Source organism: Charadrius vociferus, unplaced genomic scaffold (genome assembly GCF_000708025.1).
Source record: "Charadrius vociferus isolate BGI_N301 unplaced genomic scaffold, ASM70802v2 scaffold90, whole genome shotgun sequence".
Lineage (NCBI taxonomy): Eukaryota > Metazoa > Chordata > Aves > Charadriiformes > Charadriidae > Charadrius > Charadrius vociferus.
The window spans coordinates 2,772,004-2,786,118 of record NW_009647222.1 but is presented as its reverse complement, the minus strand read 5'-3'; positions in this window follow the sequence as shown (position 1 = coordinate 2,786,118).

The following is a 14,115-nucleotide window of genomic DNA, read 5'->3' as shown; positions in this document are numbered from 1 at the left end:
GATGTAGGAGAATGAGGGTATCTGGTTGGATAGCACTTTATACGGTTATAGGTAGCCATATAAGAGGTGGAACTGGCTGGAGAATCAAGCCTGTACATCCCTGTGGACAGAGAAAAGTCCCAAGTCAGGACTTTCCAAAAGGATTTGCTTAAAGATACTTTACCAAAGTAATTTTTTTTTAAACATTCTTTCACCCTTATCTTTTACCCAACCAGCATCAAAGAACATCACAGTCAGGTGTATATTTTATTTGTCCTGGTGTTTATTTTCTCTGTTTCCCCCATTCTAGAGAGTGAAAATTCATTCCACTCTTCTGGAATAAATATCTATATTTTGGTCCTCCTATTCAGGTATGTTGCCATACAGCAGCTATGGACACTGCAGTGGAAACTTCACCGTGTGCTTCTGGGCAGGAGGTTCTTGCAACAGGTGACATCACTATATCCATCACCTGTTCCCAAACTATTGGTCATATCTCTAACTTTTGTTAGAATAAAAAAATAAAAATAGAAGTTTTGCCATTTTTAGTCCTATTAGTAATGCAGAATCAATATGAGTGTAAAAGAAACGGGCACAAACTTGAACATAGGGAGTTCCATCTTAACATGAGGAGGAACTTCTTTACTTTGAGGGTAGTGGAGCACTGGCACAGGCTGCCCAGAGAGGTTGTGGAGTCTCCCACTCTGGAGACATTCAAAACCTGCCTGGATGCCGTCCTGTGCAACCTGTTGTAGGTGACCCTGCTCTGGTGGGGGGGTTAGACTAGGTGATCTCCAGAGGTCCCTTCCAACCCTGACCATTCTGTGATTCTGTGATTCTGTGAAAGAGACAGGGCCTGTTCAGACACCGGTGGTCATTAGCTGAAGGTCCAAACTTGCAAACGTGTATGTTACAACATCAGGAGCCAGAATGAGCATTTCATTAAGTCATTCTGTTATCTTCCAATTCAGTGCTGTTGCACGAATCTGAAGTAAGCAAAATCCTTACCTGCAATCCCATGGCAACATAGCTGATGAGGAAAGTGATTATGTCGGTATTCTAAGCTATTGATTTATCCCTCTCTAAGACAACTTCAGCAGTTCTTTTCTCTGAAAACCTTTCTTAGGTTTCGGAGTAAAGCTGCATTTAAAATATAAAAAGGTAATATATAAATTACAAGAGAAAATACATTAACCATATTCATATTAGGAGAGTTGAAAGGAAGGAGAAGCTAAGTTAGGCCCTAATACTTTCCAAAAGAACCCCAGCAAATTAGATCTTCTTTTATAACGTCTGTATGGAGAAGTTATAAAATCCTGTTGAAAGAAAATGTTCCACTGTGCAAACATGACTTGTTACATAAAGAACCTCTAATAAAAATAGTAACATTCCTTTGCAAAGACTGAATTTGGAAACTGCCGAACATGATAAACACTCAGTCAAAAAGGAGGCTGCTATTTTGTGACCTTTTCTCCCACACAAACACAAATTTCTTTACTTAATTGCTCTTTTTGTTTCCTTGGTGTAATGGGCTGCTTGTCAAGCCAGTTATAATATGGTCTATTATAATCTGTTGATACATATTACATAGTATTAAACGCAATCTGATTTACTGTTGCTCACAATGTTGCAACATATTATTGGCTATGTCATATTTCTACAATGTACAAACTGAGCCAAAAAAGTGCCCAAGCATTGAAAAGGCCAAATGCAACATAAACCCACATTCAGTAGCCTCTCGGCAGCAGGCATTGACAGTTTAAATTCTGTTTCTACTGCTGCTGTTTAAGTGTACATATATGACACCAACATTAAATTCCTCTCCTATGCCCATTACAACTTTTGCAGAGAGAGGATGGGAAAGACAAGAAATAAAAAGGGGGGAGGAAAGGTGAAGTGGATACTTGTTACCTACAACAAGTTGATTGTCATTTATGAAGTTTTTAAATATTTATCTTCAATTGATGAAGAGTTAGTCATGCCCATGCTGCAAGACCTGGATCAGGAACCAAGACTTCCCTAGAACTTTGAGAATCTTCATATCTGGGGGTTCGGTGCAACCACAGATGGAAGTGACGATCAGCCACTGGGTTTGCACCTGGATCCAGACAAGTTGTCCCCAAACCTGGGGATAGTTGCATCCGGCAGTTTGCTACAAGGCTAGTTGTTTTTTATATATATAATGATCTGTATGCATTTTTACATTAAAATATGAAAGCTTGTGCTTGTAGATAATATATAAGAAAAAATAAAAATAAAAATAATAAATTAGTGCTCTCTATATTGAACTCTTATGCATTGATCTTCTGATACTTGTCTCCAGAGTGGTGTATTCCAGCTTTTCAGGGGCCAGTTTCAGAAGTTCTGATTCAGTTTTTCTTTAGTCTTTAGCTAATGGAAGCAAATGCTAAATTTTGCCTGAATAAACACTTCAACATTTGGATAAATTTCTTTGAACTTACTTGGCTGCTGGGCCTGGAATCAAGAGGTTAGGCAGCATCTACAGAAGCACAGAACCAGAGGCTCTTGCTAACTGTTTCAAGACTGATCAGAAAAGCTCCGGTGCCAGGGGTATTAAATGACCTCAGTGAATCCCTCCACCCAAACTCTGTCCTGCCGACTAGATGACAAGGATCTCGATCCCAGGCTTCCCAGGTGAAATTCTGGGCTAAAAGGTTCAGGAGATCTATGCCAGTGATTTGGACAGAGACTGCTTTTCACCTGCTGACAGCTGTGCCCAGATTCCAAGGATAAACACGATGCACTGTTGTTCTGAAGAGAAGGTGCATTATACGTACCTTGTGTAAGGTACACTATATGAATGGTATACAATCGTGTGGCTATTAAGCTATAGCAGAGGAAGCTTCATCACAGAAGAGGGGAACCTGCTGTAATGCACTGTCTTGTTTTCCTCCACACCTGGGTCAACCAAGTAGCTCAAAGCATGACCATAAGCAGCTGAACAGCAGTGGGGGTATAGGAATGCCACTGGCAGATCACTGCATGAGATCCAGGTGCAGGATCTATGCTGTCAGGGGAAACCTCCCAAAACTAGGTAAGGCATCTCTCTAGTCATGGTCTGCCTCTGTAGCACTGCAAAGCAGCCTTGAGTTATGTCAAGCTGCACTATTACTTGCTCCAGTCAAAACAATGTTTCCTGCAAAATAAGTAGCTGCAGTCATAAAGGCAATGTATAAACAGTGTTTGGGGTTCCTTTTATCTTTCTCTTTAATGGCTCAATCCATTTGCATATCTTGAGAATAAAAGAAAAAGAGAGGCTTTAATTAAAAAAGACTTCTTGGCATTTTGATGTATCTGCCTTTACGTTCTCTGAAAAAATTAAACATATAATGAAAACAGTGTCATCTTAGAAACTCTGATGTTATGCACTTTATTTCCATTACAGATGCCAGGCACTAATTACCTCAGGGTTATGAAAATACAGAGCAGCAGCTTGTCGTCCTGTGCTTTGCAAAGTTACTAGGAGGCGATAATGATGGCTTGTGTGAGGCCAGTTCTGTCTGGTTTCTGTAAACACGGTTCAACATGAGGAAAGCTATTGCTGCAGCTCACAGCAGAAAGAGACAGTCTAAGTTCCCGGGGGAGGACTCCACTGACCCCAGCAGGGTTATGCACAGGACAGGTTCACAGCCTTGGTAGCCAACATGTGGAGAAAACACTCCACTAGCCAACCTCTCTTCACTCAAAGGACATCTCCTCCATTTTTGGTCTGAAGTAGACCAGTAGGAAGCTGGGAAGTAAGTTGACACTGTTGACTGTCATTTAATAAATTCGAGAGTATGATGGGAGTTTGGTCTCCTGCCTTTTTGGACTGGTCTCTTTCACCTCTGCTAGTTTCCCCAAAGCAGCATTTTTCTTTTCTTGCTGCTATTGTTTTAAAAAAGGTTTTTTTTTTTAAATGGCAGGTGTCAGTATACTCTGATATCCAGGGATGTAGTATGGGGAAAAAGGCTATATCGCTTCTCGGAGGTACCTCTCACAGGAATGCAGTATGTACAAATCCCTGTGGATGTAAATTTGTAAAGCTGAACACAGCGGCTCTGCAGAGTTGGAAATCAATTTTTGTTGATAAGGGATCATATAATAATTAAAGTGCAGACCCTTTCGTCAAGTACCATGGTCCTAAGCCAGACTGAAACATTTTGTGTCACTAGGAGCAGCTACATTCCACCATGAAATATTAGCATGCAGAATAATAATTAAATAATTACAACAATTTGTAGACAGAACTCAAGTTATACCTCACAGACCAAACCTACACATTTTTTTATTTTTAATTTTATTTTTAATTTTGATTTTAATTAGCATCAGGAGTTTACAGAACCTCATTTCAAAATCCAGCAAGCTTTAGTTACTAAGAATACATCAGTAAAGTAAAAACTAATGGGTTATTATCAAACTACTTTGTCACTACGCATTGTTTAACTCCATCCTACTTCCTGTAGCCTAATCAAAGTTGTCATTGCTACAAGGAATACCAAGGAGACACAGAAGGAACTTTTGACAGGAAAAATTTCAAATAAAAGAAAGAATAAATAACCCCAAAGGAACATAAGCTAAATTAAAGGTGAAATTCCCATTTTCCTGAAAAGCAGTTGCAAGATTTAATACATTAATGCTAGTACACAGGTGATCTGACCAAAATAAGTAATCAAAGAAAGTTGAATATTCTGAGGTTTAGACTTGGGTTTGTTTCTTTTTGCAAATCTAACTGAAAAGAAATAAAACAACAGACATCAGGATGTATATTTTTAATTACTGCTAGGTTTCTGATATCCAGCTTTTAATAAAGGTTCTGGATTGTTCAGTATTTCATGGTTACTTTTTAAGTTATGGAAAACAAATATCTCTAAGTAACTTTACTCAATGTTATCCCAGCTCTCCTATTGATGATTCATTTTCAACAGAATTAGCTGTAAGTAGAGGAATAGGGCATTTTTCTCAGGAATCCAAAATCGTAATTTTGCCTGAAATCCTAACAACTGAAACATGATAAAAGAGCGTATCAAGTAATGCCAGTGACACATTGGAGTAAAAAGCACCCAGATTCTGTGCCAGCCTTCACAGATCAGGGCCACTACAACATTTTCCCCAAAACTTTCAAGTGAGTATGAGGTCTCAGGGTTGTCATGTCCAAAAGCATGTACCTTTAAAACCTGAACTAAACAAGTAACATTGTCTGATGGCAGTACGAAGCTCATGTCATGGAGAGGGTTCATTGCTGTAGGGAGACATGATCTCTCATACACACAGACCTGGCATGCTGCATCAACATTTACAGGCAGATTTCATTTCATTCTCTTGGGTTTGAGCAGCTCATCATTTTTGCAAGTGAGAACTGTGTAATTTTGAATGAAAACTGAAGTCCAAGATAATCAATGGTTTGCCTAGAAATCTCTCACAGTAGCCATTGCTCGACTCCAAAGAGCAGCAGTAGAGCAATAACCAAGGTCTTGCAAGAACCAGAGAAAACATCAAAATCATCACCCCAGCATCTTTTTTCTTTTCGATAGATGAGGACAGCGGACACAGACAAGGGAAATCAGTTATCTAAAGTCATCACAGTGTCTTGTGAAATGCCAGCTATAGAACACATCCCCGGAGTCAGTGATTTCTGCTTTCAAAAATCCAGAAAATTCATTTGAAGCTTTTAGTTCTATTCAGCTTCTGCTTTAGAAAAAAAAAAAAAAAAAAAAAAAAAAAAAAAAAAGAAAAGAAAAAACATGGTTTAAAAAAACATTCAAACAAATTTCTTTCTGTTCTTAGGGCTCCTCTGTGCAGAGCTTTCTGTAGTTCCACACAAAAGCCTTTGCTAGAACACTGAACATTGACATTGGTATCCAAAAATCTTGTACCTCCTAAGGACAGATATAATCTCAGCCACACTCATGTAAATGTTCAACTCAATTCAGTACAAATCTGTAATAGAAGTTTATATCTTCTCCAATCCAAATTATTTCATTTCTGCACTCTGAAAGCAGGGCGTATTTCCCCTCTTTAAAATAGAAGTCAATGCCGAAGCAGGGAGTGTTATTAACAATATTAAATACACAGTTTTATTGTGCCAAAATGTATTTAACAGAAATCCATAAACAAAAGAATGATATGTCTGCGTGAACTGAAAAGAACAAAGAATGTTGGATGAGTTTCTTTTAATAGACTCATGAGTTGCCTTTTCCTTATTTTCTGTGATTTTCAGTATTTGAAATAACCACAATAAATGCAAAAAGCCTGCAGCTTCCTTTAGGGACTTTCTCTGAAGGACAGTTTTCTCTGGTGTGGACTTAAAACATTCAGAGTTTATAACTCAATAGGAAACATATTGGGAGTGACATCAGACAAATGACAAAATGTTATTTTAGAGATGGAGAAAGGTAGGGAAGAGAGAGTTCTTCAGACTTCCTAGAAAAGACGCTAATTAAAGCTCTCTGAAGGACTCTGACATTTATACATAGTGATGAGCTGTTATCGGAGGTTTAATCTCAGATTCCTTTGAAGTAATTATTACTGCGGAGAGGAAAGAAGAGATGGTAGGTTTTGGTAGCAGGCCATCAGGTCTTCACTTCTGGGCTAGGTTTTTCATCATTTTGAAGCAAAGAGTTAGTTACCAGCCTGGTTTCAGACAATCTTCCCAATAAAACCTACTGCCCCTCCAATTTTTGCGAATGGATATCAGTAGAAAAAAGAGCTGGAGGCTGAAAGATTACGATGTTTAATTTACCTTTGTAGCCCTTGAGCATTTCTTGGGATTTGAGATGGCTGCGGACAGAAATCCAGAAGGTACTGAACACATCCGTAACACGGTAGGCAGGACATTCTGCCACACTTTGCCCATGTTTTGGCCCAAAGTTTTCATCACCAAATTGTGGGCTGTTTTAATGTCTTTGTCCTACTCAAAGAAAAACTTGAAAATTGTTCATGCAAAAAGTTAGTGATTATGGGGGTGGGTTTGTTTTTGGTTTTGAATAGAAACATTTAGAAAACTTTTACAAAAAACAATCCTCACCACACTTTAATTTAGATATTACTGTGATGAGCTCAGTGAAAATATCTATATAGCTGCCTAAGACAGCTATTTCTCATAAATACATTAAAAAGAAAGTATCTTCGGGACAGCCATTCCAACCTTTTTTGTGAGATCATACACGATTTCATATACTCTGTAGTTCTTTAGCGTTAACTTCTGATCAGTATGCCTCTTATTCTCAGACATTTTCATGGACTCCCATAAACCTTTATTTAAACAAGTTGCTTTATTAAGATAGTTGTACAGAGCATGTCGTGATCTCACAGATCATGTGAGTAGTCTGAGGTTACAAACCACTGGTCTAATCAATTTTCCATATTCAAGGATGAGCAAAGGGAACAATAATTATCATATCAAGAAAAAAAAATAATTTTAAAATGTCTTAATATTTATTTTCTCTTTTAAGACTCTGAGGGTTAAGATATTTGTTGTTGAGTTTGGTTTTTTTTTTCTTAGTATACTGAAATGACTCCTTTAAGGTAAAGGAGGCCATGGAGATTTGTTGAAAAATCTTCAACGTAACTTGTAGGAAGGCTAAATGAAATACAGAGGTCAGCCCCAATATAATGCACTGACAGCTCATAGTATTGTCTCAGTGACCAGGAGGAAAAAGCTGTGTGTCGTTCAGTACCCATGTTCCCAAAGCAGTCACTGTATTTTAGATGGAAGTGTGCCATGTGCCTTGGGTTCCATGAGATGTTCCTTCTGCCTCTCTAGCCCAGGTCTCAAGTCAGAAAATAATGTCTGTATTGTCCAGAGCTCATTTACTTCCATTCACAGGTTTGAATGTCTGTTTCCCATTTAGTTGGCACAGAGATCCTTACGATTGTGTCCCGCTCTGCTCTGACTTGGGGATCCAGCCTGTAAAGTTAGTTGCTGACCTCTCCATTAGCCTCCTCAGATCACATGATGCCACCTGGTGTTACATCAGCTGACGCTGGGCACTCCACATCACTAGTCACTGAGAAAGGGCTGGAACGTCACCCTGAGGGGCTCCTGAAGCCTCCAGAAAGAAACTTCAGACCACCAGTCACTGTATCTCAAAGAAAAGTCTCTAATGCAAACACTTTCTGTGAAACAACGCACCGCCTTGGTGGGGTTTGCAATCCTCAGATCTGCATCATCATGGGGCTTTCATGTGGCTTGACAAGACATGTTCTTGGCCACACCACTGGTATGACCAACAACTCCAGCTGCAAATGATGTCTCTTAATCTATCATCTGTGCTTGATTTACAGCCCCAGCATGCTTTTCAACTTAGAGGCAGAAAGGCTATGCACTTTTCACACATGGTTCTTCATGGATTTGATCCAGTTGCTTCTGTGACCCAATCTGAACTCTGAACACAAAAAGTGTGGTGTTTTCAACATGCAATTATTGTGGCTATGAAGTTCCAAGAAGGAAATAAGCTGCTTCTAATTACTTGGAGTGAATGTGTACCAATGGCAGACTTCAGTAGTAATCAGGGAAAGTTTCCAGAAACTCTCAAAGACTGGTGAACATATCAATAAGACTGTTGAGAGTCACTTTTCTGAATCATTTTTTCTTTTCAAATACAAAGATATAAAGCAGGACTTGACTAGAATACATAGCAATTCAAGCCTAAAGACCTACACCGAGACTGAGTTCAGTTTTCACGCTGCCTCAGTCTTCCTCCTTTTGATCCTGAGCAAATGAATCAGTTAAGACCTGTACCATAGTTTACTGAAGTTAATAAAAATCATTCCCTATATGCTTTCAGGAACATTGGAATCTGAATCTTTCCCTTTACACTTCTGTTCCCTTGACTGGATGCAAGGGATAACAGTTTATTGACCCCTAGTCCCTTTCACATTTCTGTAGCATGTCTCATTAAATACGTATACCACTCCTGGCATACTGGGAGGCCAAACTCCACATCTTGGAGACAGTAGGCAGAAAGATGAAAAATTAACATTGATCATCTTGTCTAAAAGCCACAGTGAATCCATATCAGACTACTCATGACCAAACCTATCTAATTGCCCAACTGTCTGAAAAGAATTGCTGACTTTATTCTATTGGTGAGTAGGCAGTGATTTGTAAAAGCTGCCACTGCAGTTCTTGTGAGATCAGCTTCCTGTCAGTCTCATTACGGAGGCATTTTCTTGAGTTCTCATGTCCAGGATCAAAACAGTACTTAAAGATGAACGTTTCATTGTCACAGGTTTTTAAGTCTTGTGACTAAGATGACCTAAGTATGCATGAAACCACACAATACAATTGCCAAGGTGATCACTGAGACTATCTCAACAATTTTTTAAAGCTTCTGCTAAACTACAGTGTGGATATGGCAATGACTAACATTTACAGGACACACTAAAACATGGCAAATCAGTTCAGGAAAAGATCTTCTGTCACATCTTGAAAATAAATCTTGACTTCTGTATGTCATCACTACTCACAAAGCAAAGTGATGGCATTGCATAATTTTAAACACACAGACACAAAAGTATTAGCTGATAAAACCATTTTAAACTGGTTTCTTTCTTCTGCATGGATAGGGTATTCTTTAAAGAAAGTGTAGCTTGTAGCACAAGAGAGGAAAAGGAACACCCTTTTCTGGAACATGATGTTAGCTTGCCCTCCTCTGAGTGGGGAGTTAACTAGATAACGTCCATAGATCCCTTCCAACCTAGGTTATCTTGCAATTCTATGAAGAATTTTAAATATTTGCCTGTATAACCCCTCTCACCCAGAGATTCTGCCATGGAAAAGAGGGTGGTAACCATCTGATGATCCCTGGAATTAAAAAAGAAAAAAAAATATCAAGAAGCAGCTCCTATCAGAAAACTATGTTTGCTTCCTCTGGGCTAAATAAATTGAAAGAGATGAGGGTACTGTTCCTACCAGAATGATTAACATACATCAAGATGCTTATTCAAAAGCAACTACTATTTTTATCTAGTTTTGTTGATTTTAAAATTTTGTGAATATTGACAATACTTCAGTTAGATATTGGGGGGGCAGGGAGATGTTGACTAATTTTGGATGCATTAAATCATGAAAAGCTTTTTGTTACAAATTGTCCCCTGGTTGTTCCTCCCTGTTCAAGCATCCACACTAGCTATCTCAGTTTTTCACTCTAAGCCCTACAGTGGTGTACTCTTTCTGCCTAATTCTGTACTCGGGAAAGCATGAACTAAAAATTACATGCTCAGCCATTCCTTCAAACCAATCACATCCCTTTTAAAAATTCATTTATAAATTTTCCAATAGAGAGAGCAACAAAAATTGCCAGTACTGACGTTAAAGGCTTTGTCAACTCACGCTGAGCTGCTTTTCCCCAAAGTCTGCCGCCACCTTGGGTCCATTAACCTGTCTTGCACTCTTACGACTAAACTAATGACACCATTTAAGGCCTGTGTATTTTCTTTTTCTACCCTTCTGTATAGGTATCGTCTCCCTTCCAATTCAGTCCAAAAAAATCACCTTCTTGCCAAGTCAACAACTATTCTTTCCAAGATACTTACCAGAAGAGTTCAAAGTATGTTACTTAAATCAAGTTCTTTGGCATTGATTTACTTTCTCTTCCATATATTCTATCCAGTGTTGAGCAAATAGCTAGCACCAGACAGGATTAGAGCAGTAATACTTGGCACACCTCGAATTTTGGCCTCTATGCAGAAAAAAGTCTAAAAGAAAATCTCCCTGTGGCTTGTTACTTCCCTTTTCATCTGGAGAATTTTCCTATAATGGCAGCATGCACAAACTTGCATCATTGCATTAGGGCCGGGTATTTCCTTTTCTTACTCAGAATAATGAGAATTTGTCTTAGAAAGGGCTGCAGAAAAGGACAGCTCCATAATTAGCATCATATGTTGAAAGGAAAAGGATTGACTAGACAATGAAAGCAAATTATGTTCTTACTTCTAATGTCAGTGGTTTCTGGTAAATAGGAAAGCCAAAAGCCCCTAAACCTTCTTGTCTCCAGTCCCTAGCTTTGCTTCTTCCTCTCTGAGAATTGTTCCTTCTCCATAGGAAGTCAGTTACCCATCCTGAAAAGATCACCTTGTAAAATGTTTAACATTATTTCATATTCAAACAATTTTTTTTTTTCATATTTTAGATAAAAATACTTATCTGGTGACGGGAGGAGGGCAAGCCAAGTGAATTTTTAAATATAGCATATTGAAACTAAGCTCTGTAGCTTTCTCACTGAGATCACAGTTGCTCCAATGTTCTTTTTGTGTCCTTGGTGGATCTTTGCCCTAAGAAAAATCTTCTCCCAGACCCAACGCTGCACATAGAGAACAGAAAATAGAGCCAAGAACTGCTGTCATTACCCAAGAACTGCTGTCATTTCTCTGTCTTAGCTGCCAGTGCTGGAAGGTGTACTGAATTGGATCCACAACTTCATCAGTCCATGAAATCATAATAGTGAGAATAGTGATGGCTTCCCCCCGCTCCAAGGAATGACTGATGTTTCTTTTTCCAATTTACATACCTAAAATGATCTAGTACATGGAAACTGCTCCAGTGATGGTTTACAGGGACAGTTTCTCAGCAGAAGGGAAAGGATCTCCTTTCAAGTTTATCTAAGCCCACTAAGAAATATTAAGAAATGTATCTAGGAACTGAAAGATCGGAGTCTGCTTTGGGCTGTGCTGCAAAACTTCTGTCTACATCGGTATCAGGCTGTGATTGCTCATTTGAAAAGACAGTAATGCTTATCGACCCCATCAGGATTCCTGAGCCTTAATTTATTAGTGGAGTTGACTTGCTTGGTTCAAGTACACCTCAGTCACATCCTCTGACATCTTCTACTATTTATCGGAAATGTACTCTCTACATTGTGATAAAAAACAGGGAACTTCGCCCTAGAAGGCTGAGACTGCACGGTTATCACACACTGAAGAGAAACTACTCGCATGGGCCCAGATTATCGAGATGAGGAGACCATAATAGGAGACAGTATGGTCTGCTGCTGTGCTTCTCGACCACAGAGCTAGGTCACCAGAGGTGAAGGTAAATAGTAAATGTGTCTGTGTTGTAGTTACCCTGGCAGCTCTTTTTGGTACACAAGGCCTTGAAAATTTTACTAGACAATAAAAGAAAGATAAACAGTCCCCTCCTCTTACTCTTCAGGGTAACCCCTTGAATGCCCCACAAAACTGTATCATAGAAATTGTTTCCACCATCCCCATGTATTCAATTTATCGTAAATGTGAAGATAGAGTGAAATGTTTAGATTGCTAATAAAGGGTAAGAAAGTAAGGCAAAACCCAATACGTTGTGGCATACAGATTATGGACACTTTTCAGTCAGGAGTCCTGGAGTCTTTTTCTTACTGTGTGACTTTGGTAAAATCACTTCAGCTCTCTGAGCCCGGCTTTTATTTGTAAATAGGGCAAACGGCATAGGCTCTTATTTGAGATTCATATGTGAAATATGTTTGATGACAGGTTAGAGGTATTGATCAGAGCAGCTCAGCAAAGGTAAGAACTATGTCAGAGTGGACTATAACTGGAAGAGTGACAAATATTTAGAATTTCAAATTTTGCTCTTATCTGTGAGAAGCCTTGTTTGCCAGATGTGTTTCTAGACAATTTAATTTTAGAATACCATTAGAACAACAGAAAAAAAGTAGACTATTCTGAATTTAAGATACTCCCACAAAAAGATCTTTATGAACTTGGATTTTTTTTCTCAAAACTTTTCTCATAGATAGTTTTACTATGGTTGCATCTTTTAAAATAGTAGGATAGCATGGCCAATGCTTTGAAATATGATGAAATAGAATTTAAAAGAATTCCTGTCATCTTGAAAATTTTCTAAAGGAAGCAGCAGGAAGAACTATAGCTTGAAGAAGGTGCTGACATAATCAACTTACTTTCTCCTTTGAATTTCAAAACAATAACAAACAGACTCTCTGGGGCCAGCATGCTCCTCAGTGTAACTCCAGTGAGGCCTGGAGTGCTAAACACGCAGGATTTGGCCAGAAACGTGTTACTGGTCAATGCACGTGTTAGCGGGTTGGTGCAAGTTTCAGCCTTTCATCAGTGCAAGGATTATGTACCAAGCGTGCTCATGTCATGGTAACAAGGTGGGTAAAGAAATGGTTGAAGACAGAGTTGATGATGTTTCTGTTCCAATGTCCCTTTTCTGGAATTTTATTCTTGTCAGAGAAGGGTTCAAAACTGCAAAGAAATTGGAATATAAACAAAGTTTCAAATTTCACAGCTGGAACATGTACTCCTCATGAGCTGATCTGAAACACTAGGTCTGAACATCCCTCAAATTTGGATCCTTTTCAGATCTAAATTCTGTAGCAAGATCCAGATCGAGCAATACTGATATCTAGATTCACATGCCAGCAAACATGTAAACTAAGCAGAGTTCGAAGTCCAGGTCAGAAAGTTTCCATACTCCTATTTTAACCGACCTCTTTCCCCACTAGCTGTTTGAAGCAACTCTAAAGATTATTTTGTAATGCTGAAGTAGCACAAAATAGCACAGAGAGATAAAAAGTTCATGATGGAGGGACTAGGGTCAACAGGTCCATTCCCAGTTTTAAGAAAAAGCCTTTAGAAGGAGAGCAGAGAAGGCAAGCCCTGAAGAAAATAATTAGTCAAGAGAGCATTTTTGCTGGATTGTGGGAACAACCTAAAATGTCTTTCCCTTCGGGACCTCAGTTGCAGTGGCATTGCTGGCCGCCCCAGAGGACTTCCTTACTGTCTTGGGGTCATGGACTTGCCTTCTGGGAAACAAATGCTGGAACCAAAGGGGAGAATGAACCACAGGCAGGTTCAGCAGGTTTGAACAGCCTGTCTGAAAACTTTGCAGAGGAAGACAATGCAGTGGAGATCAGCAGACTACATAAATACAAATCTTGCTACCTGCAGAGAACAGGGTATCCAAGTAGATTAAGAAAACGATTTTCACTGTATACATTATTAGTAAAAAGAGATAATGGAGCACTGCATGAGTGGACTGAATGCAGAAGGGATGGAGAAGGGAACAGTCAATCATTCTCAGCAGTGCTTAGAAAGGCGAAAACAAAACTGACGCTTCTTGATATACAGTCTCAGACTTGACGATGCCTTTGTTTTTTGCCAAAAAACCCCAAC